We start from the raw sequence: 25,641 nt of genomic DNA, 5'->3' as shown, positions 1-25,641 counted from the left end.
CATCCAACCTCCCAAACATCGTGTCCAAAATACTTATTAGGACTTTTTATGGAATCTTTTCGCTCCTAGACGCACTAAATAAAGGTTACAACAATAGACTATCGGAGTTACGCTACCTAAAGTAGATTACGCTCACTTCTTTGAAAATCGTACAACTAATCCAGACTTATGAAGGTTTCTGTCGAAGAGGTCTGTTGAAGCAATCGCTTTTGGGAAATCAGGCCTTTTTCGAATGTCAGAGATATGGCTCCAGGTTTTGGAGTTTTCTAACTTAAAACTGGGCAGATTAAAAATTTTATAAATTAATTGTCTTCTTGTGCCAAAAGGTGCCTGACTTCACTGAAGTACAAAGGAGCACTAACCTAATTTAATATCTTTGTCGACATTTCTATAAAAAGTCATAAAGTTATTATGTAATAGCTTCAATTCATTTTAAGCGATATTCTTTCAACTTGAAATGATATCGAAGTGGTGCATTAAATTTGTAAAGTAATGAAAAACCATTCGGTAAGGTTTGAAGCTTTTGAACGTAAACTTCGGACGAGATTAATAACTAAACAAAAATGTTTTGTTTGCTGTTCTGTAGATATATTTTTTTTATTCAAAAAATGTACTCAATAGATTTATTTTTCTTCCTCAAAGGTGCAGTTCCGGCAGATACTCAAGTTTTGAAAATTCACCCTTACTGAGGCGAGGAGACGTAAGAGAAAATTAATAATGGAGGATCTTTCGCCTACGAGTATATAATGAAAAAGTACAGCTTCCTGCAGGTAATCAATGAAATTTAAAATATTATCTAAAAATATGGTTTGAACGAAGTAGAATGAAGTGTACTTGAACTTAAATAATAATTATTATTATTAGGGTACTCTGGCAATACAGTGCTGAACAGTGTTAAGACTCGGTCAGCTGTCATTTAGTTCCCAAGTTACCTGCTGCACGTCAAATTTAAATGTATCCAACTCTCGGTCACATCGGTGATATGATCATTTGTCAAATTGGAATTATTGCGCTCATTAATATCATTTTCTCCAAGCCGACTCAATCAATATATTATAAAGTTAGTAAAATGATAATAAAACTTGTTAATCTGTACCCTGCTTATAACATATTTTGATTTTACTCCTGCTTTGTCTTGAACTTGATTTTTTAGAGTGTAGTTATCGAAAAATCATTTCAATTTAATTGCGAATAATGTGTACTCTCCAGTGATTCTGATATGATAAGGAATGTTACGTACATGTGAAAGTTTTGTATTGTTGGGGCTGCAATTAGAAGAATACAGTGACGGTGGGTTGCTAGCTTTTACAGTGCGTTTTCATTATTATGGTCAAACGTTCCGTTTAAGTTGTTTATAAGTCTGTTTTAAGTTAAAGCGGAAGAATCATTGACTGCAGGCAAATTCTGTTGCTTTTGTAATTTTCTTTGTCGATAATTTTAGAATAATTGGTGTTGCAGATATTGTAGTCGTTTGGAGTGGTAAAGTTGTGTTCGGTTTTCGGTTTATTCAGTCTCTCGGCCTGCTATATTTTGAGCAATCAACCAACTATTTCTAGTCGCTTCTCTACTGGTCTTCCAAAAGGCGTAGATCATTCTCTTCACCTTGCTGCCACCTCTGTAAGGCTGGAAACATAGTGGAGCGGCGAGCAAAGCGGCGATGATAGCGAAGAGCAAAGCGGCGAAATCAAACACAAGTAAACATATGGGACCGCGCATAGTGACGAGCAAAGCGAAGATAGAGCAACGCTGTCTATAGAGAGTAGAGCGAAGCGTTATGACATGTTTGATTTCTTCGCTCTCATCGCGCTCAATTTGTAAAGGTTATTTTTCTAAGGTTATGGATATTGATACATTTATTGGTTTAGTTTGTTTAAAGAAACCTCTGTGGGGCCATAGTATTTGTGAAGCTACAATAGTTTTTAATAATTAATAGTTTAAATTAATTAACAATTAGTAGTTAATGGAGAATTCAGGTAATTTTTGCTACATTTAATTTGGTTCTCAATCCCTTAATGCTAACTTTCATCTAAATACTAGGCAAAATTAAATTACATTTTCACGTCCTACTACTTCTGATCAGAACGAATTCTCCAATCCTTCTGTAGCGTCGTACTACTCCAGTTTTTCAGATGAACAACATTAATTTACGACAAATCATGGTGTAGTGATTTAATAAAATTATTGTGTTTTTTTAATTGACTAATTTCTTTTTATCTGCATATATTTCTATTTTATTTTTATTTATTTTGATTTTCTTATCTTAAAGTAACTGCTAGGATTAATGGGGTTACACAGATTTGTATTTAGTAAATAACCTACATAGTTAATTTTTCTATATTGTGCCTAACTCATGTTATGAGCTGTATTACTCAAAAACAATAAAATTTGATTTTGATTAATGGGGTTACACTGGGCTAGTATGTAATCAAATGTTGATATAGACATTCGAAAATACGCATGAAACTTGCCAGGATGCTCCCGAAGTTGTTGGTACAAGTGATGAAATTCACCAAGTTCATTTCTAGACTTATTTATGTCATGTACAGCTCCTACTACTAAGCTGCTGCAAATACCAAAGTTTCAACGAAGAATTTTCATATAAAAATAGTTCCTCCATCTTGTTTCGTCGAAAGGAGAAACGCGTCTAAACTCGTCACTATGTGCATGCGAATCTTTGCTCGCTGCTCGTCGCTCTCTTTGATTTGAAGCAGCTATCATCGCCGCTCCACTATGTTTCCAGCCTGAGGCGTCCGACCTCCCTTCATATGCTCTTCAGCCATCATGTTGAGTTTCCCACTTCGATTAAATCTGGTGTGATTACTCATCCCCTTTCCTTTATCACGGTTTCCATTATTAAATTATTTCGAAACTTGGAATACATACTAAGTAGAAAGATAATGTTATTATACATGTTCACTATAATAACAAAACTGTTGAATCATGATGGTTACGTCTGGGTTTCTTTGACATCTAATCTAACTTAAAACAATATTTTCTATCTACAATTATGTATGAATTGCCACTGGAATCACAAAAGTTTCCACGAAGTTGCTTGAACAAGAGCCTCTGCTGTTTCAATTGCTCTTTGTGCCTCCGCTTTTTCCACATCAGTCGAAGCTCTTGAAAGATCACTCTGGGCTTTGCTTAACTGTTCTCTAGCTGCTGCCCCATCTAAATCTTCTGCAGGGATGGGCTTCTTCAGCCAATACTTTCACTGAAGAGTCATTATTGATAGTAATTGTTCCACTGGATACAAATATCTTCGAATTGCCATCATTCTCGAATACAGTGACTACTCCAGGTTTTAGTACAGCTAGTGTCGGTACATGTTTTGGAAGTATACCGAAGGAACCACTGAATGATGGTACATCAACTTGTCTCACGTTAGCGTTGTTGTAGAACACCTGATTAGCCGCTGCGAAGGTAAAAGATATTTCATCTGCGTAACCACTTTTAACTGATACATTTCTTGATCTAGCAGACAATAACATAAAAGCAGTGCGGGATGTTCTAGTAAAAGCAGACATCTTTTTTTAAAAAAATTAGTACTTAGTCTAAAGATAGGCAGTAGAAGAGGTTGACTGCAAGCAGTCTGAAGTCTCTTGACATCTAATCTATCATTGTTTCTTTACCAATATCTTTATCTTTACCTTTATCATTACCCAATTGGGAACACCTTGTTTTTCCTGTCAATTTTCGCAGGATGTCTAAAAAGTATTATTAAAATTTAAAGTTTTGCAAATCTAATAAACTGCCTAATAAAGTTCTAATAAATTAATGTTATTTGAATAATTAAAAATAAATAAAACAAAAGTGGAATATTCAAGACAATAATATGAAATCCGTGTCTGTATGGTGCAGTTTGTGCATGGAGGAGGTGGTAGTTTCTTCAGTAAAGCTGGCCACTTGAAGCAGAACAGTTAAATATTCCAGTAGGAGCCACAAAACCAGACTATAAAGTTTTTTATTTCTCTCGTAGAGAATTCTGTGAGGGCGGACAGCCTTCCCTCTGTTGTGGTACATCTCTAGTGCTGGTTCCATCCATCCATCTAGATGGCTGTGTGTGGGTGTGGCCGCCTAGCTCCACACAAATTGTTTGCCGGCCGTACCGCGTAATACCTGGAGCTTGGAAATGGAGGCAGAGGTTGTAATGCAGGATTAGAACTGCTAAGCCCACGGCACAAGTAGCGTCAGCAGCACGGCTTGAAAAGAGGATGAAACGCATCAACTACTTTACCCCCTCCCCACTGGCGCTATTTCTTCCACCAGGCCCTTATTCAAGCATTGCGTTAATATTTAATGTAGTTCAGCGCTAGTCAGATAGCATTGTTTTACACCTACAAGAAATTAATTAACTCAAAAACAGAAATAAGAGTATGTGCGCAAAACAAAATTAAAAAATTGTTCCAAATCATAAGCAACAAATAATACATAAGATGGCCAACAAAAATGAAAAGAAGGACTAGAAAAATTGTCAAAATCACCCTTTTGAAGTGCCAGTTTATTTATTAGAATGTACTAGACACCTAACGAGTAAAATTGTAGAGAACACATTTTTTGTAATTTCAAAAAATGTACTTAATAAAAGCACAGTCCCATAAGGAATCGAAAAAATTGTACAAAATTATGTAGACTGAATCCATGGCCAGTGAAGGCCAGGACTTCGCTTAAGAAAAACTTGACTTAAACTATAATAGTTCTTTAAAATCTGAAATGTACGATATACTCAATTTAGAAAATTAGGCCCGAATGCAATACTTTCTTCTGTAAAGTGAGTGAGGAAGTTAAAAATAATTTAATCTCGGGATTCCCAAAAACTTTAAGAACAATATCAGAGTTTATTACAGCAGGAAGTAGGTAGGCTTATACCAGTTTAATAAACGTTATTTCCGGAAGAAAGGGCTGGAATGGAAGGAAATTTTAATGGAGTTAACTTTAACCTATGAAGCTTTATTCTATAGAAGCATGTAGCAAAGAGTGGGGGGAGGTTGATATTCCGGAAGTGATCTAACTTGGATGCTGAAAACGACCTTACTAATAGGGATTTGAATGTCCTACCGTACATCATCCCTTGTACTTCCTTTGCTACGTCATAGGCAGTAAAACACTGTGTTTGTGCGCGCGTGTATAGTGTATCTAACCAAGGAGAGCTAAACACATACATTATGAAGGCTTGCAGACTCATATTAATTGCTCTATCAACTCTTATCATCATGGCCCTTGTAACTTATTTACCAACTCCCTCATACATTCGCCATCACACATCTAGAAATATTATTTCATTCTGATTTAGTTTTTCAAATCTTTACACTCAGTAGCAGAGATGGACACCAGCTCCAAGGCAAGTCATTATCTAGAAATGAAAAAAGTTTATTTAACGACATAATTCAAGTTTATTGCGTTGTGGAGATTTTCGATTTTGAGTTTCCATCGAGAGAAATAAAGTTCTGAGGGTTTCTCAGTAAGGAAAATCAGAATAACTATAGACGGAAAATCTCAGGTAGTTCAATTTTGATATTTCTTTTGGTACCATCAAGGCTCGCCTAGTAAAGAGGCGGTTAGCTAACATATTTTACTTAAATTTCTCATTTTCGACAAATTAAATGAAAATCCAAGGCCAACACCAGAATTTGATACTCAGCATAGATCCTCAGAACATATCAGCTTTACGGTCCTCGCTTCTAACCACTCGGCTATCGAGCGCCTAACATATAGCAAAAATTGTGAGTTTGCAGAAACGTACGTAAGTCCAAAGAGCAGCCATAGTTCACTTCCCGGCACTACAGTCCTGTTCATTCCTTGTCCTACCTAAGCAATTTCAACTATTCTTTCTGGAGTTCTAGTTCTCAGTGATTGTGGTGTTCACATTCTTTTAGTATTTCATTAGTGTCTATATACTTTTCTCAATACGTTCTCTTCATCAAATCCCAATCAATTTTAGTAGAAACGTTTTCTACGCAGCATTATTATTATTATTTTGTTATCAAGTCCTGCAACATTTTGCTTTTCCCCAACACTTCAGTATTATACACCCTACAATCATCTTAATTATGTCAAATAAATTAAAAGCTACTGGGAGTTTATAACTTTAACTGGTACGATGAAATTGCAGAACCAGTTTTAGAGAACTTGCCTTCTTCCTCTAAAAATAGCCCTGTGATTTCCTCTCAGTTTAGAATGATAAGAGCAGGAAGATATTAACATCATTTTTTTTTATAAGAATTGGTTCGGGGATAAGTGTTAATAACGTGAACTTACTATTATAAATTCTGATGAGAAATGAAGACGGAGAATGCTGGCAGAGTTAAGTCAAACAATTGGTAACTACAATCACCAACACTTTACTAGATCTTTCTAAGTTCCAATGTTGTGCTCCAGTAACATATTTTAAGCAGCCATGGATTGTTATTTTGAATTTTAGTGCAATAAATTTTGAAAATTGTTGGGAAAACCAAACCTCTGTACAGCTGAGTGTTTCTTACAAACCATGTAGACTTACAAAACACTTTGTTTTGGAACATTTGTATTCTTTGGATTTTGAGACTGTCTCCACACCTCACTCTTGTATGTTATGAGAGCAAAATCATTAACACTTAATTTATTTTATGCAGTTGAAGTGATAGGATTAATCAGACGTTAGTCATAGTTCCATGAAATAATGAGCTGATTCGCGAATGACACACTGTGCTACGTTTCCACTATTTATCTAAATACTCCATTAGAATTTGTTTCATAAGCTAGTGAAATAACTATAAACGCTATTAGTGAAAGATTAGAAAATCTTATTTGAATAAGTTAATAAGCGAATTATTTGGTATTATACTCAAATCTAGTATAGAGAGAGGCTGCATTGCCGTATAGTGCGAGAAATGTCAGTCTAACTTCTCCAATACAATGGCATAACCAGCTAAAGTGAAGTACTGAGAAATCTTCTCATGAATTGTTGAGCTTCAATACTACTACTAACAATAACAGATACGTCCGTCCGGCCAGCTGGTAAACCCTGGAGTTTCTCCTGTCATTCCAGTATATAATATTTAATAGATATGAGAGATAGTAAACTGACAAGCTCTGACCAGTAATATTATCTCTCTATTCGCACACAAATGTATTCTCGACCACTTGGAAATTAAAATTAAATTTTTTTTTTTTTTTGTTCTGAAGGGCTGGTCGAATTAAAGTATACTCAGTATTACCAAAATTATTTAGATAAATTTTAAAATAACAAGAATTATAATTAGGAGAATCAGAAATAAGTCACCACTTCAGTTTTCCTTTGGCATAGTAAAATCTAGTTCTTGCAGTGGCAACCATTCGAAGTCCATTCGCTGTACAACTACTAACCCAATCTCTATTTGCCAAATTTACCGTTGGTGGTAAAAACTTCGAGGATATCTCGAACTTCTGTAATATTAATTTTGTCACTTTAAAAAATACAATTTGACGATAAATCAGCTGGCGTATTCATTCGACTCTTAAAAAAAAAAAAAAATGTTTTTTTGATTTGTGACCGTTTATGAACGATTATTCAAAGAGAGATTGAAGTTTACTTCTAATATTACGTTGTTAGAAGGTGCAAGATAGCTAGAAATTTTAGTAATTCTATTTAATTATTTTTGCTAAAAATTCGCGACACAATTGTGAAGCCCCAGCTGTTACTTCATAGAACTAGGAATTTCAGCCATTAATTAAATGATTTGAAGTGCAGCACAAAATGCTGATTTTTAATTTCAAATTGCGCCATTTTCTCTTTATCATTACGAACAAAAAAGTACTTATTTTTCAAGAAATATTAACTGCAACCATATCATATTCACATTATAAAGGTTCAGACCAAAATCACTTTTATTTTCTGAAGATTGAAAAAGAATATGACTCCAATCAATCTATAGTTGCATTCGAAACAACAATAATTTAAATTGAAATAACTATAGGACTAAGTGGGATTTGTGTTTTAAGAAATTTTAAAGTAGAAATCTTGAATACATTGCACATACACTAAACGAATTTTAAAAATGCATCTGTAATATGTTTTCAACATTGAGCAACTACAATTGAGGAGCCTGAAGCTTATAGCGAATTATCCATTAATTTAATAGAACTTAATTCTTTTCAATGAACTTATATTTACTGCTTTTTTCAGGGAACTGAAAATAAACCAAACTGAGAATAAGAAGTATGTATGAAATGAAAACAAGAGGCAAAGTGGTGAGGGTTGGGCTAATACAACTTTGAAGAAGTTGTTGGTGCATAACTTTGGGTTAGTAAGTACTTTAGAGCTTCATCCTCCCACTCTTCGTCTTTTACCTTACAACTACAAACAAGCAGCTAAGAATAAAAATTACAGACTTTATGTAACCGTCTAGCCTGCACTCGTAAACTGGCCTTATTTAATTCCCAACAACCACTGGGGAGCAGCACAGGATTCCTAACAACACAGCGCACTCTCTGCGCTAACTGTATATATAAACAACCATCCAAAAGTACATCCTGGTTGCTAGATGCTTCCTCAAGGGTCTTATTCCCCTTCGCCCTCTCTCCATCCTCTAAACGAAAATGAGAGTCTAATGTTGAGAAATCGTATTACTTCACTATATATACTTCTTTAACCTGAACACAACACCCAGTCCAACTTTAGTACTTATTCCAGAGTACTTGTTGGACATACAAGTAGATCTTCTATTTGATTGTTCCACCCCTGGCTGAATTCTATTCCTTAAGAACGTTTAGCTAAAAAAAATCCCCTCTTACAAGATAATTTCTTTTATTCGTGATAACTGATTTTTTTTTAATCCATACCTTTTTATTACTTTTTGCTTCATATTCCTTCAAAAATATCTGTCGGAAAGCGCTCGCAATTATAACAATTCTGATAAGTTTACTTCCTGCGTTTCTTAAGCTCATTTCTGTCAGCATTGGAGAGGTACTGTACTTAGCACCTAAAAGCGTGGACAGATTTTCATGAATGAGGTGCTCTGTTCGATTCGATGTGCCTTTTGCGGGCACTGAGAATGGATATTATTGTTGTGCAGATTTTTTATTTTGAGTTCTCAGCGGAAACATCAGTATTACGGTCTTTTGAATGCTAAAAAGTACGTTTTGCTTTTTCGTGCACTTTTTGACGATTAACCCTTTTACAACTGTCCTACCGGATAGTTTTCATTTATTGTAAAATAGATAAAGATATGCATATCTTTAGGATTGAAAATTATTATTATAATACTTTACTACAAGTACTCAATTAAAGAGACTACATTAAATAATTTAGAAATGAATAGTTTATTAAGTGTGTGTAATTTGTGTTCTCGTACACTTTCTTTCTGTAAGATAAATTCAAGACTCAAATTTTGTTTCAATTCCGTGATTCAAATTTCGACAGTAACGCAACTCAGGTCTTTTTTATTTTAATGCGCATGTAAATGTGAGTTCAAAGAATAAGAGGACATAATAAAGATAAATCAGAAGAATAGTTTGGAATAGAGTTAAAATAAAGTGCCTATTTATTTGAGAAGATGTCAAATACAATGAATGAACTTGCCAGCATAAGTTCTGTGACATCTAATAAGTTCTTAAAAAATATTAATGAAAAGTTAATACAGTAAGATTACTTAAATGGTATCAATTGTTATCAAATTTTAATTAAACATATCTTTTTTCGAATTTTTGTATCGCTAATTTTACGAGCTGATGTAAGTAATGTACGAGGTACTCCCTTGTATACCTTCTGTCGTTTAACCAACCCTTATACTTAACTTTATAAACTGTTAAGTTTTTGTTAAGGAGATTTTATAATGGAAAAAGACTTAAATATTGGGAACTCAGTTGCCAAGGTAACCAATGCTCGTACACTGTGTGCGTTTACTTTGTAGTTACACGTAAGAAGGTCCCTGATATGTATTTAAGAGGTTTGCAGGACAGTGAGGTTCACAGATATCCTAAGTTAATCGGATCAGCCTCTACAATACATCAAAGCAACGTTGGCAGAGTTAAAGGCACACATACCGACTCGGATTTTCCTTTCCACATTCTGTAGTTTACTGTAGACTTTACCATTTACTTTTACATGTTAATCTATAAAAGTTCAAAATATTTTTCGAACGATGAAATGAGGATAAGAAAGTTAAAAGTAGAATTTAAACTTAAAGAAAAATGTAAAACTTGATTTTATTATATTAAAATGAGAGAATAAAATCATCACATCTGATTTTGAAACTCCATATTTCTCCTAACAAACGCTTTGGGGCTCTTATTGTTGCATAGAACTAGTTCGTTATTTCGTATTTGCTTTTCTTAACATAATTCTCTCTTTACATTCTTTCAGACTGTCCAAAAGTACTTTTTTTCTCAAATTTCCAAAATTGCAATACCATTTACAGAATTAAAAGAATGTTACAATGATAGGAAGATATTTTTTTGATGTTGTAATCCCTTATGTTGAAGATATTTTATGATTCAATCATCTAATATTATTAGTGTTACATTGATTTTACCTATAGTGAAATGCAATTACTCAGTGAGTGAGATTTATCGATACAACAAGTTAAAAATCATTTTTTTACGACTCATATCAATCCTCTTGACAGTAATCTGATACCAAGATGGAACCAATAACAAATAATGGGCTGTTTGCCATTTTTCTCCAGTATTAATAACTCTCGTGCAAATTTTGATTTACTCTATATTTTACCTGTTTTGAATTAATTAAGAAAGACCAATAGAATAAGAGAAAAGTATTCATATGGATAATTAATTAGCTAACAATTTTATTCCTTAATTTTTGCTAGAACCAAGACTGCATTATTTCGTTTCCTAATTGAATGGAAACTTATACATATTTTAAAAAATTCTGACCATACAAAGAGTTGCTTGTAAGAATTGTGAGTTCAGTTAAAATGCATAACATTATGTGTAAATAATTGCGAAAATATTTTGATTACAATAAAAATAAGTTATGGTAGGGTATTAGATAAGAAATGTATAACAATGTGATTGATTGTAGGAGATTTGAAACTACAATACCCCCTGAGACACTACGAAGAGGAAATGAACAAATATGTGAAAGAATAAAAGTAAGTGATAGGCTGAATAAAAATGAATTAAATTGGGAAAAACCGTTTAACGAGCCCAATGCAGTGGTGAGAACTATTTTGTCCAAAGATTCGACTGTCCATTTGTGCTGTAATAGAGGAAAGTTGAGATCCACACTAGATAAAGAGCTTGGAAAGAGATCGAACGCTTGCCTTTGTAAAACTGATCGCTCTTAGATGTCACTTGTGGCCTAAGAGTCTTCTACCTTACATAGCGTTCGAAAATCAATTAACAAATTGACATGTAAAAAGTTATAGGAGAATTTGGTGATAAACTGTTAGCTCTTTCATGGAATTGAAACCTGATGATTTTTTTTTCCAACATTTTGATTCTAGATGATTAAAGATATCAATGCTTGTAAAAAACCGTCTGGAATAAATGAGAACGTGATCTTTGATATTCATGAGGTCACCATGTTTATTCAAAACTTTAAGGTTCTAATTGATTGATGCTAAGCGACTCCTACTTAGATTTGTTTTCTGCAAACTTTGTGCTAATTATGAAATACTTTATCTAGCCGTTAATTGCTGACATTAAGTACTAAAGGACCTGATTGTGATAAAGTTTTTCTTCCACCGATCTCTGAATGCCCTGCCATTCTCTTTCCCTATGTCCTTTCTACGCTGCTAAACACTTAAAGGTCCTTCTTTGCAGTATAATTGGATTTAAACGATTTTTATTGGAGGAGTTTAGTATCTTCCAACTTTTCTTGGAAAAGAGCATCCAGATCACGGCTTGCAAGTCCTACTATTTTTAGAACACTACTGGGCATTAAATACCTCAGCGCTGAATTTGTTTTTTTTTTACTTGCTTTACATCATTATTGTGGGCTTATGATTGTTTTCTGGAAATTCGTGGTGAAATTTATTTGTTTCGTAAATACTAGTAAAGATCATATAGGAATTTCAAGAATTGTAAACTTCAATTAAAATGAAAATAATGTTATAAAAAAATAAAGAACATGGACAGTGAACAGAAATTATAGAAGTTATCAACAATGGAGAGAAATGTACAGTTCAAAATTTGTCGTTGGCTAAACATCATCATTGGAGACCTTACTTTTCTTTGCTTCATTTATAATGTAAGAAAGTGAAATGTGGCCGCTAGAAGAGTGCTGGGGGAGCTTCACTACTTAGAAGGGGGATGAAACTACCTACAGTTGACCAAGTACTTTAAACTAATTAGCAAACCTTGTTTTTATCTGAGCATAGAATACAGAAGGGGGTACGCTGTCACTCAGTGCGGGGCCTGACAGGTCAACTCCATTAGCGAGTTTTCTTGCTATCTGTGTGTAAATGGCACTCACTTTAAACTTCAATTCTCCCATCTAACACTACTTCTCTACTAAACTGTAGTCTGCCTATTTCTGTTCCATCATAGAAAAACCATTCTAGCAGGATAAATAAATACGGCCTGAGAAAGATACAAAGCAACAGTAGTTTTTTTTCTGCAATCGTTAATAGGCCCACCTATTGGTTAGCCTAAATTTATTTGAAGGAAATTTGTTTGAGAATAGTTTCATTTACTGTTATACACACTAATGCGTTTAATTGTTAAGTTTTCATTTTCAGAGTATTTCTTTATCAATTTAGTCATTGTGTTTGTGATTTTGTTTGCACATTAACCATTATTGTTTATGCGGGCTGAAAAAAACCAACATATTGGTATACTCGCAGTTATGGCTTCTAATGCCTTCTAATAATATTGGTGAAAAAAAAAACAGCCCTATCTTTTTTCAACAGTCAATTTCTTTTAGGAATAGCGCAGCCTCTTTCACTTGTCCATGACTGCCACGAGGTAATAACAGTGATTCTCTTCCACTACTTTTTCTTATATCAATATTGATGAATATTAATTTAAAATAAGAAGTTAGCATCACTTTAAAATAGTATGAAATTTTTGTTATCTCTGAAATGATATCGAAGAGAAACCGTATATTTTTATTTAACATCACGATACGATAACTAATTTCACTTTGTAGTGATGAATATTCCCCTTGAAATTACAGGAAACTATTAGACACCTTATTTCAGGCTTACTTAATTAGTTATTTAATAGCAGACCGCAGGCTACAACTAGGCTGACATCACAACTGCCTGTAATTGCCTGATATGGCAAAAATTGAAATTAAAATTAAATTAAATGAATCTTAATAACTAGTTACATAATTTTTACTTTTCTAAATTTCATTACTCTTAATCTAATATTCTATCTTCTGCATCAGAACCTATGTAGCTTCATAGTTAAGCTCATCTTTTAAATAGAATTGATTGTAGAAAAGAGATTAGAATTTACTACCAGAAGGAAGTCTATCTGATCTCTGTCTATTTTCTAACTTGTGTCCAAAAAGAAATCAGTAAATGAATTCGTTGTTTGCCTTCCATTTTTATTGGTACTTACCATTTTATCTTTACGATTCTTTATTATTTATTTGAGAATGCCTACTTACAGTGTGACAAGGTAGAACCGTAACTGACTTGGTCTACATACATTCATCCATTTACAAGGCTATGCGCTTATCAAGAGACTAAAATATAGATACCATTTGGTGCAGAATTTGATGGATAAACAGACTGCGCAAATTGAAGAACAAATCGGATTCATCGTAGGTGAGGTTGATTTTTCCGTACATAAATCAATATATATGAATAAATATATTTTAAGAGGGAACTTGTTCTGCTTCAGGTTTGAAGAATTGAAGTCTTAAATCAGAATAGAAGCAAGCAGGAATAATTAGTATCTGTTCAGATCGTTTATCAATCTTTTTCTGTTCTAGCTTTAGAAGTTCTACTCTAACAGGGAGATCTAAGTCGCTTAATGAGACATAGAAAGAAATATGGCTATGCTACTCTTAAGGAAAGTTAAATAATGGATTTCACTACACTAAGACTGCACTTGTAGCTATGACAGTGCAAGGCAAAACATCTTCACCAATGGATGAAAATCTCAAACCGATCAGAAATTTAAAAAAAAGTTATACGTTCTAAAATGGTAAAAAATTATCAATATTTTTTATTAATTAAGCCTATAATCTAATAAATCAGTGTTTTAATTAAACAAAAATAAACTAATTTACGTGATTGTTTGCAGATTATTATGGTTGACAAAATTAATAATAATGTGATGAAATTCCAACATCTACGTAGAACAAGCCGGCTGCTGTTAGCCAATATAATATAATACGATGTGTAATTTCACCAATTACACTAGGTATTGGAGAGTGCTTACTCTAACATAACAACATAGTATATGCATCCACCAATTTCATCATCAGCTGCGATGGATTATTTATTAAATTAGCTTGACAAATAGATAGGTAATTAATTAAATAATTTAAACTATTAATCATCACTAATCAAATCAGTTTGCAATAATATGGCCCGCGTAAACACAAAACATATTATTAATTGTAACAATCCATAGCCTAGTTTATTTGCTGTGGGCTTGATCAAGTAATCAATGTCTAATGAGTGACCAAAATGTAATTATTATAATCGTGTGAAGAAATGTGAGCTCGATGGTTATTGTGGCTGACCTAATTTCAAGTAGCTTTTCCGAGCGATAAATTATGAGTAGACTAATAATAGAAAAGGCAAATAGTATTAACGATGAATTGAATTTATACAGTTCAATAACTGAATTAACTTAAAATGAAAGATAATTACAATAAATAAACTAGGAAAGCAACTGTACAATTTAAATTATAAAGTATGGCTAGAAAGTACATCTAGAGCGTTCAACTCTTAATGATGTATCATATAGTGGGAGTGCGAGAACAGAATAGATAGTTGGTTCTAGACGTGCTAGAGAAGAATATTCTCATACTAGGTGTGCTAGAGTAGAATGTCTCGTTGGGTGGAGATCATTTCTTTTAAAGCGAATGAGATCACGATACAGGTCATTTTCCTTCTTTTTTTAAGCCTTGTCCATACCACTTTACCTATTTATAAATTCTACAGCTTAAGCTTTTGTTTCCCTTAAAAATAAAAACATTATTAGAATTTAAATTACAGAAAACTTTTTCTTTAATAATAATTTTGTTATGATCTCGTTGAGCATGCCTTTTTATTTTATCCCTGATCGATTTCAACAAAGAGGTAGAAAATCTGATTCTGAAGTAGACTCAAATTTTTATTGGAGTATAGATTTTTCTCAGGAGTTTTCTCTACCAAAGATCCAATCCTGTTCTTGCTTGAAACTGTTGTAACCACCGGTTGCTTCAGTCGTATGCAGCAACTTATCCTTGTTACATCAGTTTTCATTTTCTAAGAGTATTGGCTGGTGGTTTCTGAGGACGTAAAGACGTCTGCAACGCAGCGGTTGAAGCCTTAATATCAAGCGTGTTTTTTTTTTTTTTTTTTTTTTTGGACAGCGTACATGTTGGTTTTATCTGCTACGATCCTTCAAAGTCACCACATAAGTAATTTTAAAAAAATACCTTTTATTAGTAGCTGTAGATTGAGACTTTCGTAAAGGCGAGGGAGCCAAAACTTTGTGCTTTACAGGATGAAACAGCTACAAAACGCCTAAACTTTTGAAATACCCCTATATTTGCTTTTTCTCGATTATTAAATTAATGTATTGCATAATTCGCATATATGTTTTAGATTTGTGTTACTGCGACACTAGATTGGTGAAGAAAATCTTTACTTATTTAGAAGAGATTGAATAAAATGAGATTATTCGTTTTCATACAATTTTCAATTCATATTTGACCATAATATCACTTTTACTGTAAGTACTTGTATGATTTTTTTCTTTTTTTTTTTAAATTCAAGGTTTGCTAGTAATACAAATATAAAAGGTTATTTTATGTACCAACTGCTAGGCCAGTTCCAAGAGAAAATAACTCTCTCTAAAAGCAAAATATTAATAAAAAAGCGTCGTTGAGTTAAAGTGGTTATAATTTAAGGACCTAATAAAATATTTAACGGTGCAATATTAGTTTAGCTTGTCAGTTCAACAAACCAATTCATCTACTTAATTACACTCTTCTATTTTCATTCCTTTTCTTAATTAAAATTTTTCATCTAGTTATTGTGAGGTCATTACCAACATTATTATTCAGTGTTCAACTAAAAACATAATGAAGAAATGTTTCTTAATTTTCATAATTATTGTGAAAGAGAAAGTTTTTTCCTTTCAAAATAATAATAGGTTTTTTATAAACGAAGTATACGCATTAAAAATTATAATTTTCTACGAGTTATTGACTATATTTTCCTAAATTTTCTTAAAGCAGCCCAATCTTTACTATTGTAGGAACTCCGCCCTATCTAGTAGTACCCATTTGCCATGACACCTAACTTTAAATTCGATTAAGCTTACAGCTATCTGGTAGTAAGCATCTTCTAAATCTACGCCCTGTCCTTCTGCACCCTGATCAGAAATATTATTTATCAGTCTGAAGTTCAGATGCAACTATTTTTCTCCAGTCTTAATTACATAGTTAATCAATTTAAAAGATATTTTATCCGGGACATAATGATTGGATTAAAGTGAAATTCACAATAAATATTGTGATTGGCAGGTCGAATTGCCTTAGTAAACATTTCCTGTTTGACTTGTTGATTTATTGTCCTAACAGAATTTACAGCAACACCTACTTTAACATCAATTCAGACAATCTTAGAGTACAGATTTTTTAAAATATCTGTATCAGTGTATGTTCTTATTGAATATTTCATGCGTGGCAAGTTTTGACAGGCTGCTGTGGGCTGTTGTAGTAAATACTAATGTAATTAAATTGTTATCTTTACTTTGAAAGAGTAGAGTTGCGCCTGACTTCAATTACATTTTATAGTCTATGATGTTTCGAAGTACGGAAAACGCTTATTTTAATAATTATGTCAATTTTAAGTCCAAAACCATTGATCGTTTCTGACCAGTCTCTCCCTTCCCAATATGATATTCAGGATTATTCTATTATTTTAGATTTATTCGAATTGACTAATAAATTCCATAATTGACATTATTCAGCAACACGATTCATCATACATATGTTGCAGTAATGATGAATGTTGGCCAATATAATTATAGTATATCTTCAGCATAAAACCTAATGTTACTCCCAACTCTCGAACACCTCCTTCTCCATCTCCTTGTAAATTTTTGATTTTCGTTATATCGTTATTTTATCTTAACAGAAATTAAAGGAAATCTCAAACAAAAATGAATTCCAATAAGTCCATTACTCTATTGCCGCAGTTTTTAATTTTTGTCGTAGTAAGAGAAAGTAATTTCTCGTATTACAGCCGGAAAAACATGAGAAGATTCATAATCTTCTTGCGGAAAAGAGAAAAGTAATATTACTCAATACAATTATCGTTGTAAAAAAGATGGATTTGGCCCAGATGGCCAATGGAAAATATCATACAAAAAAATCTTCCAGCAGCGCGAGCGCTAAATACAGTAAAATCCACTAGTTAGTGAACACCTTTTGCCGAATACGGATTTAGCTGAGTAATCCGAACTCATAGTAAAATAAATAGTTTATCAATCGAGAAAAAAAATCAATTGTCAAAATTTTGTCAATCAAAAACTGTTATTTTTTTATGGATCATAAAAAATTGTTAAAACTTTGATTTCAGTAATAACTTCAATTTATTACAATTTAATCGAGATTATATCAAATATTAATAAAAATAAGGTACAAAAAGAACTTGGTCTGTAAGAAAACTAATAAAACACCAGATCTTGAAAAAGTGTATCTCTTTAATTGAACAAATTAATTAAAAAAATAAATTGGAGTTTAAATAACTATTCTAGAATTTTGATGTTCATTGGAGTAACGAAAACACTAAAAAAAAAATGAAATTTTATACTACTAAATACGAACTCCTTAGGGATAAAATGAGAGAGCTGATATCAACTTTTGACTCGGTCTTAAGGGAGAAAAATTGCCCCTATATTTAGCTAAATGGGTAATTCGATATATTGTATTTAGTATTTAATCAGAAAGAGTCTTAATGTCCAATCTGTTGGCCGATAGAATAATGTATTTGTTATTACATTATTCATGGTAGTATAATCATCACCCCTCATATTACGAAACTGATAACTGTAAACCCCCTAATACAATGTAAACAAACGTTCCACTTTTGTAATTATAATTATCGTTGTTGAGATTGTTTTAATAGATACACATTACTTCATGATCAATTTAATAGTATCTTCAAATTGCCATTATTACGTTTTTATCTCAATACATTGTCTTAAGTTTGTTGATTTGGCAATTAGTTCCAATTTAATTGATGTGCTTGTCAAAACCTAATCCGAACATTTTATAAGGGCTTTAGAAGCTATTTAAATTTCTCTTTCTTTTCTTTCTAAACTTTTCTTTTTAGGACAACGTAACGTTCTCGTTCAACTCAGAATTTCTGAAGTTAATTTTCCTCAAAAAATGTTGCTACAAACTGGTCGTTGTTAAGTGCGGAATTAGAAGTGAGTGAGGTAATTAGACTATGATTTTGTTACATCATTTCGAATTTTCACGTTCATTTTTTATTGATGGATTATTCTAGAGGGAACTTAATCTCTTAGGAAATTATATGGAAGGCAAACTACCAATTTCCACTTAAGAGTAATATTTTGTCTTAATTTTTCTGTCTTTACAGGCCCAGTTATTCTGCTGTTTTTTATGTTACTGGTTTATCGTTACTTTTTATATCAGGTCCCTTCTCATAAACCGTCAAGATAATTAGGCAAGCAGGAATTTTGAAAAGAACATGGCAAAAATATTATGTATGGGAAGTGGTTTGAGATACACATTCAGAAATACAATGGCACATAAATAATTTAAGAAAAAGGATTATTTTATTAAAATGGGTTTTAGTTGAAATATATAACGCTTTATGGAACGCAAAAATGTAGTTTCGAACTTTCCTACCTTAGCTTATCCAAACGTCCATTGTCTGAGTGCCATCTAATTTATCGATCTTATATTTATTCTCCCATTACCTCTTGAAAATTGTATCCGAGATAAAGGTGATACAGTTGTTTCTAACACTTACTCTTAACTCACTCTACACTTAAATATGCGTTCCTCCAAATTTGGCATATTTAAATTTAGACTGCATAATAATTTTCTACAAATAAATTTGAATGAAAATACATTAGAACTCAGTTAGTTACCCCAAATATTATTTCATGGCAGAGTTACTGAGCCACAGAACATTGATCTCTAAGAGATGCTTAAAAATGAGCAACTCCTTTTCTTGTTTACAATATTTATTTGCGAAACAGCAGTCAGACGAAATATAGAATTGCCCTCATACTGAGGATACGTTCTTAGCTTGATTCGCAAAAAAAATAAAGAAAAGTTATCTTAAAGATGATTTGCAGTTTTAAAGATGAATATTGTTTGCCACAGTTGAATTTTTCAAATAACGCTGTAAATTAAAAATGGTTTTTTTTTTTTAAAGCAACTTAATAGTATCTCATATTGAAATAACTGTTACAGAAGGTATAAACTGTGTAGAAAATAAGTTAAGTTCAAGATAGAGGCATGTGCAAAAGACTAAACTGTGAGAAGGTAAAGGCAGGTTTAGTGCCCGCACCGGTTTACCGCTTCTCCTACTCATGCATTATGCTGACTGTAGAAGGGTGGTTCGACAACATAAAACCCTGTTCGGCTCTCGCTAGGAATTGAATTGCCTGGCAATTTGTAAGGCTTGGAGAGAGTTGGCGGCCCGTCTAGAATGGTGTGACCTCGGCACCAACAAATTCAGCTTTACTACTTCTAGAACCTCTTTTCACAACTCTGCCCAAAAGAATTGTCCAGCCAGTACTATTTGTGACCTAACTCCCAGCATTGTTCTTCCCTGTCACTTGGCTGCTAAACCTTTTCTTGCATTCCCTTTCTGATCTACTCCCAAACTGCTTTGCTAGTTTTTTTTATTTCATCAACCTTTTTTATTATTTATAATGTAAACATCATACCTTTTCTCCAGTGCTTCATTTTTATCTTTTGTAATAATTAATTTTAGACTTTCACTTGTAATGGTTTAATATACCCAATTATAATAGTTTGTGTGTCCTTGGTAAAAATGCTTACTCATTTACATCCTTAATTCCCAAGATTCACCATAAACAAAGCACCATAGTTTTTTGGTTCCCATCTATTAAAATATGCTCTTTCTATAACCTCAGTTATCTATTAACAATTTTTGGATAATTCATGGATTGTGCTTCAAATTATTTATCATTCCTTTAACAATCTGTATTAACATTCTTTTGAGAAAATAAATTATTCAATGCCTTTTGTTAAAGAACAATATCTACAGGATATTATAATGTATGACTAGTTAGGCAAACAGTAGGGCTGTTTCTCTCCTCTCTCCTAATTTCTACTTTTTCATTACTTCAGGCTATTCCGTTATGTAAGAAACTTGCATAAGATTTTCATGTACATACCTTTTTTTTTGCTAAGGTGCCTAAAAATATAGTGATATTGTCAGCATCATATTAGATTATTAGCCAAACTTAATCTATCACAAGCATAGAAAACGTTATAATTTAATTCTTTTAAAAACTATTGAAAATGAAAATCTTCGAAATTATTTTAAATAGGGCAATAGCTTTGTGCTCCCGCTGCAAGTCAAAGATAAAGAAGATAGCAATTATTTAGATGATTACACACATCACATTGCATGGCTACTTAGCAGTTAGGCTAGCGGTAGGACTGCCATAAGTAAGTTTATGAAATTATGTCCCTCTGGACAACAAAATTTTCCTGGTTTCGTTTTAGTATGTTTTATTTGATGTCGTTAAGAGTTTTTATTATCAATAAGTAGGTTAATTACAGAAAAAAAATTAATCCACTGTATGAACGACTTGAAACTATCGATGTTTAGCAAAAAAAGTCATTGAAAGTTGGCAGTGGGCGGAACCACATTCAAAATGTAAATTTTCTCGAGGTACTTACACCTTCGGTTTTGACGTTTTTCACGTTATATAATAGCCTCTAACTAAACGTGTGACTTGTTACATTCATTTCTCTATCAAATCTAAAAAAAAAAAAAAATCGAACTTACAACATACAATGTCCCAAAAGATATTTTCATATTTCGTTTTAATTTTTTAATTTTAATTTTATTCCATTAGATTAGATTTTTGGATCCTGTTTAATAAAAATTATCTCGTAACCCAGTAAACTAAATCGTCTTATCACATCCTAAAGTCCGATTATTCTCTTTAGTTTGATGAGGAAGATTCTTGAAAATCTTATCCTCAAGAGAATTTACATCACGTTGGAGACTCTGATGTATCTTTCACCCATCAGTTCGGATTTCAGAGATTACATTTCCATTGCGTGTAGACTTCTCTCTAATACTAGGAAAACTAGTATTAAAATGGTGCTCTCTTAGATATACCACAAACATTGGACTGAATATTCTGTAGCCTCCAGGCTCGAATATGGCAAGCTGAAAACCAACTTCCTTTCAGGTATCTATTACCTCAATACTTAAGTCCAACATATTGCATGAACATTTCGGCTGGAAAGTAAAGAACTCTTTGATCTACCATATTTTGGCAACGTGTTCCATAGGGATATTACCTTGGTTCCAAATTAAGCTGAGTTTCTTTAGTGAAAATGAGCTACACTTCAATTTTCTTTTCTCGAGTATTTAAGTATCGTTTGGAATGAAATAAATTGTTGTCGTAATAGCGCTGACTTAACTAACGACGATACGAGTATCAAATTGAGGGTGATCAAGAAGCGTAACGACACGTGACAGTAGCTGTTCTTTTCAGTAGACAGACATGAGTGGTGACAGGAACAATAAAAACAGAAATGTTAGGCGTGACAATAGCCAAAACCGCGCCAATCTGTCGAAAAAACAATGTAATGTTACTGTCAATCACCATGAGTTGCAACCAGATGCATGACTTTTTTTAAATAGAGATTTTTTTTTTATTTGGTTATTCTCACAGGGGAGTGGAATTGCACATTGTACTCTAAACAAGAAGGGGCGAATTGTTCTTCTTTGGAGAGGGGGATTGCTCTCACTCGCCTTTTCTGGCAGACTTCTTTCTTGTTTATTTAGAAATGGTAAAGGTAGTTGAAGGATCCCATAATTCGGTGCCAACTTCGTTTTATATTTGTTTTTCTCCGTTTAACTAATTTGTTGAAGTAAGTGAAATGCCATGATGTCACTGTTTTAGTTGGATGCATTTTTCCTTACAATAAAAACTGTGAATCAGGAAGATAGGTTCGAATATTTGAAAAACTTTTTCATATCCATTCTGTGTATGAAAAATTTGCTTACACAATTTGTCATCAAGTCCCGATCTTAAGAATTTGACAATAAATCTTATGTGTGAAAGTTATTTACATTCTGATTACACCAGTACCAGAATACCCTTATTTTATTATTATTGAATTCTCTCAATTCTTATTTTCATTATTCCACTTTTTTTATTTTATTTTTTCTTTCATAGAGCACCATTTGGTACATTTATTTTTCGCTTACCCTTAGTTCAGGTGAAAATATGTATAAACTGAGATTTCTCCTTATAAATAAGTGGGTCAGCTCGATAAGTCACTTTTGATTGCAGTACCTGGTACAGAACCGCGTTAATCTAAATCTAAGTATTTACTGGCAAGAAGAGAGTTATTCAAAAAAAGGCATTAATGTCAAACCTTTTTTTTCCTTATATAAAAATCCAATTTGAAGTAGACAAAACTCATGAAGTGCATACATTGTATCAAATGTTTCCAAAACCATTCGGCGATCCTATTGTGGTAATGGATCAATGTTAGAGGAGATTGGTGCAAGATGGTGGGATGCTATTTAAATATTGAGGTCGGCCGCCAAGTTGCCACCTAACCAAGCCTATTAATTTCTCCACAACATCCATTATTAGTTGGTAGCACTGAGAGGCAGCCGTGGAGTGGAAAGTGACTCTCCGTCTCAACAACAACCTCAACCAACACCGACACCACCCACTGCCACTGTTCTTCAGTTTACCTCATCCATCCATCCCACACTTGCATGTAGTACTTGTTACTTGATAGCCCACTCTCTGCTCTCCGTCCATTACTCACGCAGTGCATCAGCTCTCTTGTTCATACCCTTCAACAATCTCCAATCCTGCGAAAAGAAGTTCGCAGGATTTTATTCATGTATCCTTTAATTTCCATATACCTAAGTGATTCCTTTCTGAAGTAATTGATTTGCTTCACGTTATTAATGCCAAATTTTAAGCCTTTCGCTCTTGTGCATCGCCCAGTTTTTCAATAAATTTCTTTATTTATATAAATTTATGTGGTCCTGCTAATGCAGTTGACAGTTATTTGAGAGACGCATGGCGTTTGAAGTTGTATCCTTAGGAGGGGTTTCCAATGCATGGTTAAAAACTCTTTTGGAACAATTGGGACAATATTAGCATTTAATAGTACAATATCTCTTCAGTTCCCGCAGTTGAGTTCTCTGGATAGTAGAAGTTACTTACACAGTGACTTCGTTATGGCACGATGAGTAAAAAAGCTTAAAAATAAATTGCAGAACCCAAGTCGTAAACCATGCAATCTCCAACCCCACCAAGATTGCACACTTTGTTGCAGCACACCTTTCAGCTGATCAATTTTTGAGGAAAGATTCTTTTTATTTGATTTATTCCCGATTCTAGTGAATGATCCAGATTGCTTTCCCCTACTTATCAGAATCATCAGCAATTTCCGCTTGAAAATAGAATAGAATTATTTACAAAGAGAAGACTAAGAGTCTCTACTGTAATTTGTCATCACTTAGTCTTTTTACTATGGGTATTCATTTCGATTTTGTTACTGCCTTTATTATTAGCTTACAGAGATAGAAAAAAAATAATCTAAACGAACTGAAAGCCAATTCCATGTTTTCCCTTTTATTTTCCTAATGAGGACTTAGCTTAGTGTTTGCACTAATATTTAATTGCTTTGTTGTTTCTTATTTATAATTAAATTATCATCTCTTCCTTCAACAGAATTTGTTTGATTTCATTAGTTCATCTTACTTAAAAAATTAACGCGACTCAAATGTTGAGAAACGAGCTGTTCTACTTGGTATCTTTAAGAAAAGCAAGGAATGATAGAGAAGCTAAGCTTTAACAAACAAGTTCCCGAGTTCTTGTCCTACTCACTAATCCGAACTTAACATCACCAAATCCGCCCCCCTTTAATGATAATAAATACCATTTCGGAGTTACTAATCCAAATTTTGAGGTTATATCAACAAATACATATCTTTTCTTTAATATGTTTTTCAAATTGAATGATATTATATGGGCATTTTTCCCCTACCAACATAAAACGTACATTTTTTGGTTTCTTGCGATCTGAATCTTTACAATATTTGTGATTTTTTAATGATATAATTAAAGATTTCACAATCCTATTATAATAAAACTCAGTAACTCCCTAACTCTAATTATTTATTTAATTAATCTCATAATTAGGAAATTATAAAATCGCTGACATATTTTGCTGCTTTGATTGGAGATAATAGACAACGAATTGCATAAGATTAACCCGCACATTTTGAATCCTTATTTTTATCAGTATTGTTATTACTTTTCAAGACATCTTTCTAGGAAATTTCTTGAATTCCTATGATTGAATTCTCATACTATTAGATTTGTCTAAAGAAACTTCTGAATTCCAAGTTTGACAAGCACTCAAGTACACTCTAATTTTTCTTACTTTTTTATTTAACTTCTTGAATTTTTTCAAATGGTTGAATTTTAATTTTTTAAGTTGAATTCGTGCGTAATTTTAATTTCTAACTTTTCTAAAGTAAGTTCTATTTCTAATCATAAGTCACTTGTCAGCCACATTTTTTCTTTTGAGAAGAACCAATTACCATTGTGATTAATTCATTTTATGCGTAACCTCATCACCAATTAGGATGCTACTTTCGGTAAATTCTTTCTTAAATTTTAAAAATTAGAAGGTCATTAGTTTTTTCTTTAACATAAAGAAGCTGAGAAAAAGGATAAACAATCTTAAATTATTTTCCTAGTTCTATTCGGTTTAAGAAATATTGTTTGCTTTAAAATTTCTTACTTTAATTTATTATTCCTTTCAGTAGATTTCTTTGATTGTAATTAATTAAGAAAGATGCATGAGCATTAACTTATTAGTAAAGAAATGATGTTATAATGAAATGGGGGTCCGCTATACTTATTCTGCGCCCTTCACAGTGAGAAATGAATCATGTATACGAGTCTGACTGGAGAATTATTAGGTAGCAAAGGGTTTATTTGGCAGGGTGAGGGTTAACCAGCCAGACACAGTGTATAAGAGAGGAAGGGTTTTAGGATTAAGTGTGAAATATGACAGTTAACCCTAAAGGGACAAGTAAGTTTATGAATTAAACAGATAGTAGGAATGAGGAGCCCCTTTGAGTATTCTTGTTTTATACCCATAATACGTATGTGAGTAAAGTGATACATTAAAATTTATGCAATGATTGTGTTGCCACATATTGAACTATGAAGTAGGTTTATGGTGAGTTTTATTTTGTCCGTCAACAACTTTTTTTTTTACTTTACCTCTCCTCGTGATTTTTCTTT

General features: G+C 32.8%; 1 long non-coding RNA gene and 1 pseudogene across 6 annotated transcripts in view; one reads left to right on the top strand and one right to left on the bottom strand.

The window, feature by feature from the left end:
* Positions 1–3,013: 3,013 nt before the first annotated feature.
* LOC141449073 (ATP synthase F(1) complex subunit delta, mitochondrial pseudogene) lies at positions 3,014–3,567 on the bottom strand (annotated as a pseudogene).
* Positions 3,568–7,655: 4,088 nt separating this feature from the next.
* Positions 7,656–25,641, top strand: part of LOC141449072 (uncharacterized) — a 39,728-nt gene continuing 21,742 nt past the window's right edge. For 2 of the 6 annotated variants that reach the window (XR_012455323.1, XR_012455322.1), the window contains exons 1-5: positions 7,656–8,260; positions 13,540–13,697; positions 13,865–14,079; positions 14,179–14,404; positions 15,696–15,822. This is a non-coding gene — a long non-coding RNA (uncharacterized lncRNA). The other 4 variants (XR_012455324.1, XR_012455325.1, XR_012455327.1 and 1 more) reach the window with 4 other exon arrangements.

Source organism: Rhodnius prolixus, unplaced genomic scaffold (assembly GCF_049639745.1).
Source record: "Rhodnius prolixus isolate KJV_2025 unplaced genomic scaffold, Rpr scaffold_2, whole genome shotgun sequence".
NCBI lineage: Eukaryota > Metazoa > Arthropoda > Insecta > Hemiptera > Reduviidae > Rhodnius > Rhodnius prolixus.
The sequence above is the reverse complement of the archived record's forward strand: the minus strand, read 5'-3'. Positions and strand labels throughout refer to the sequence as shown.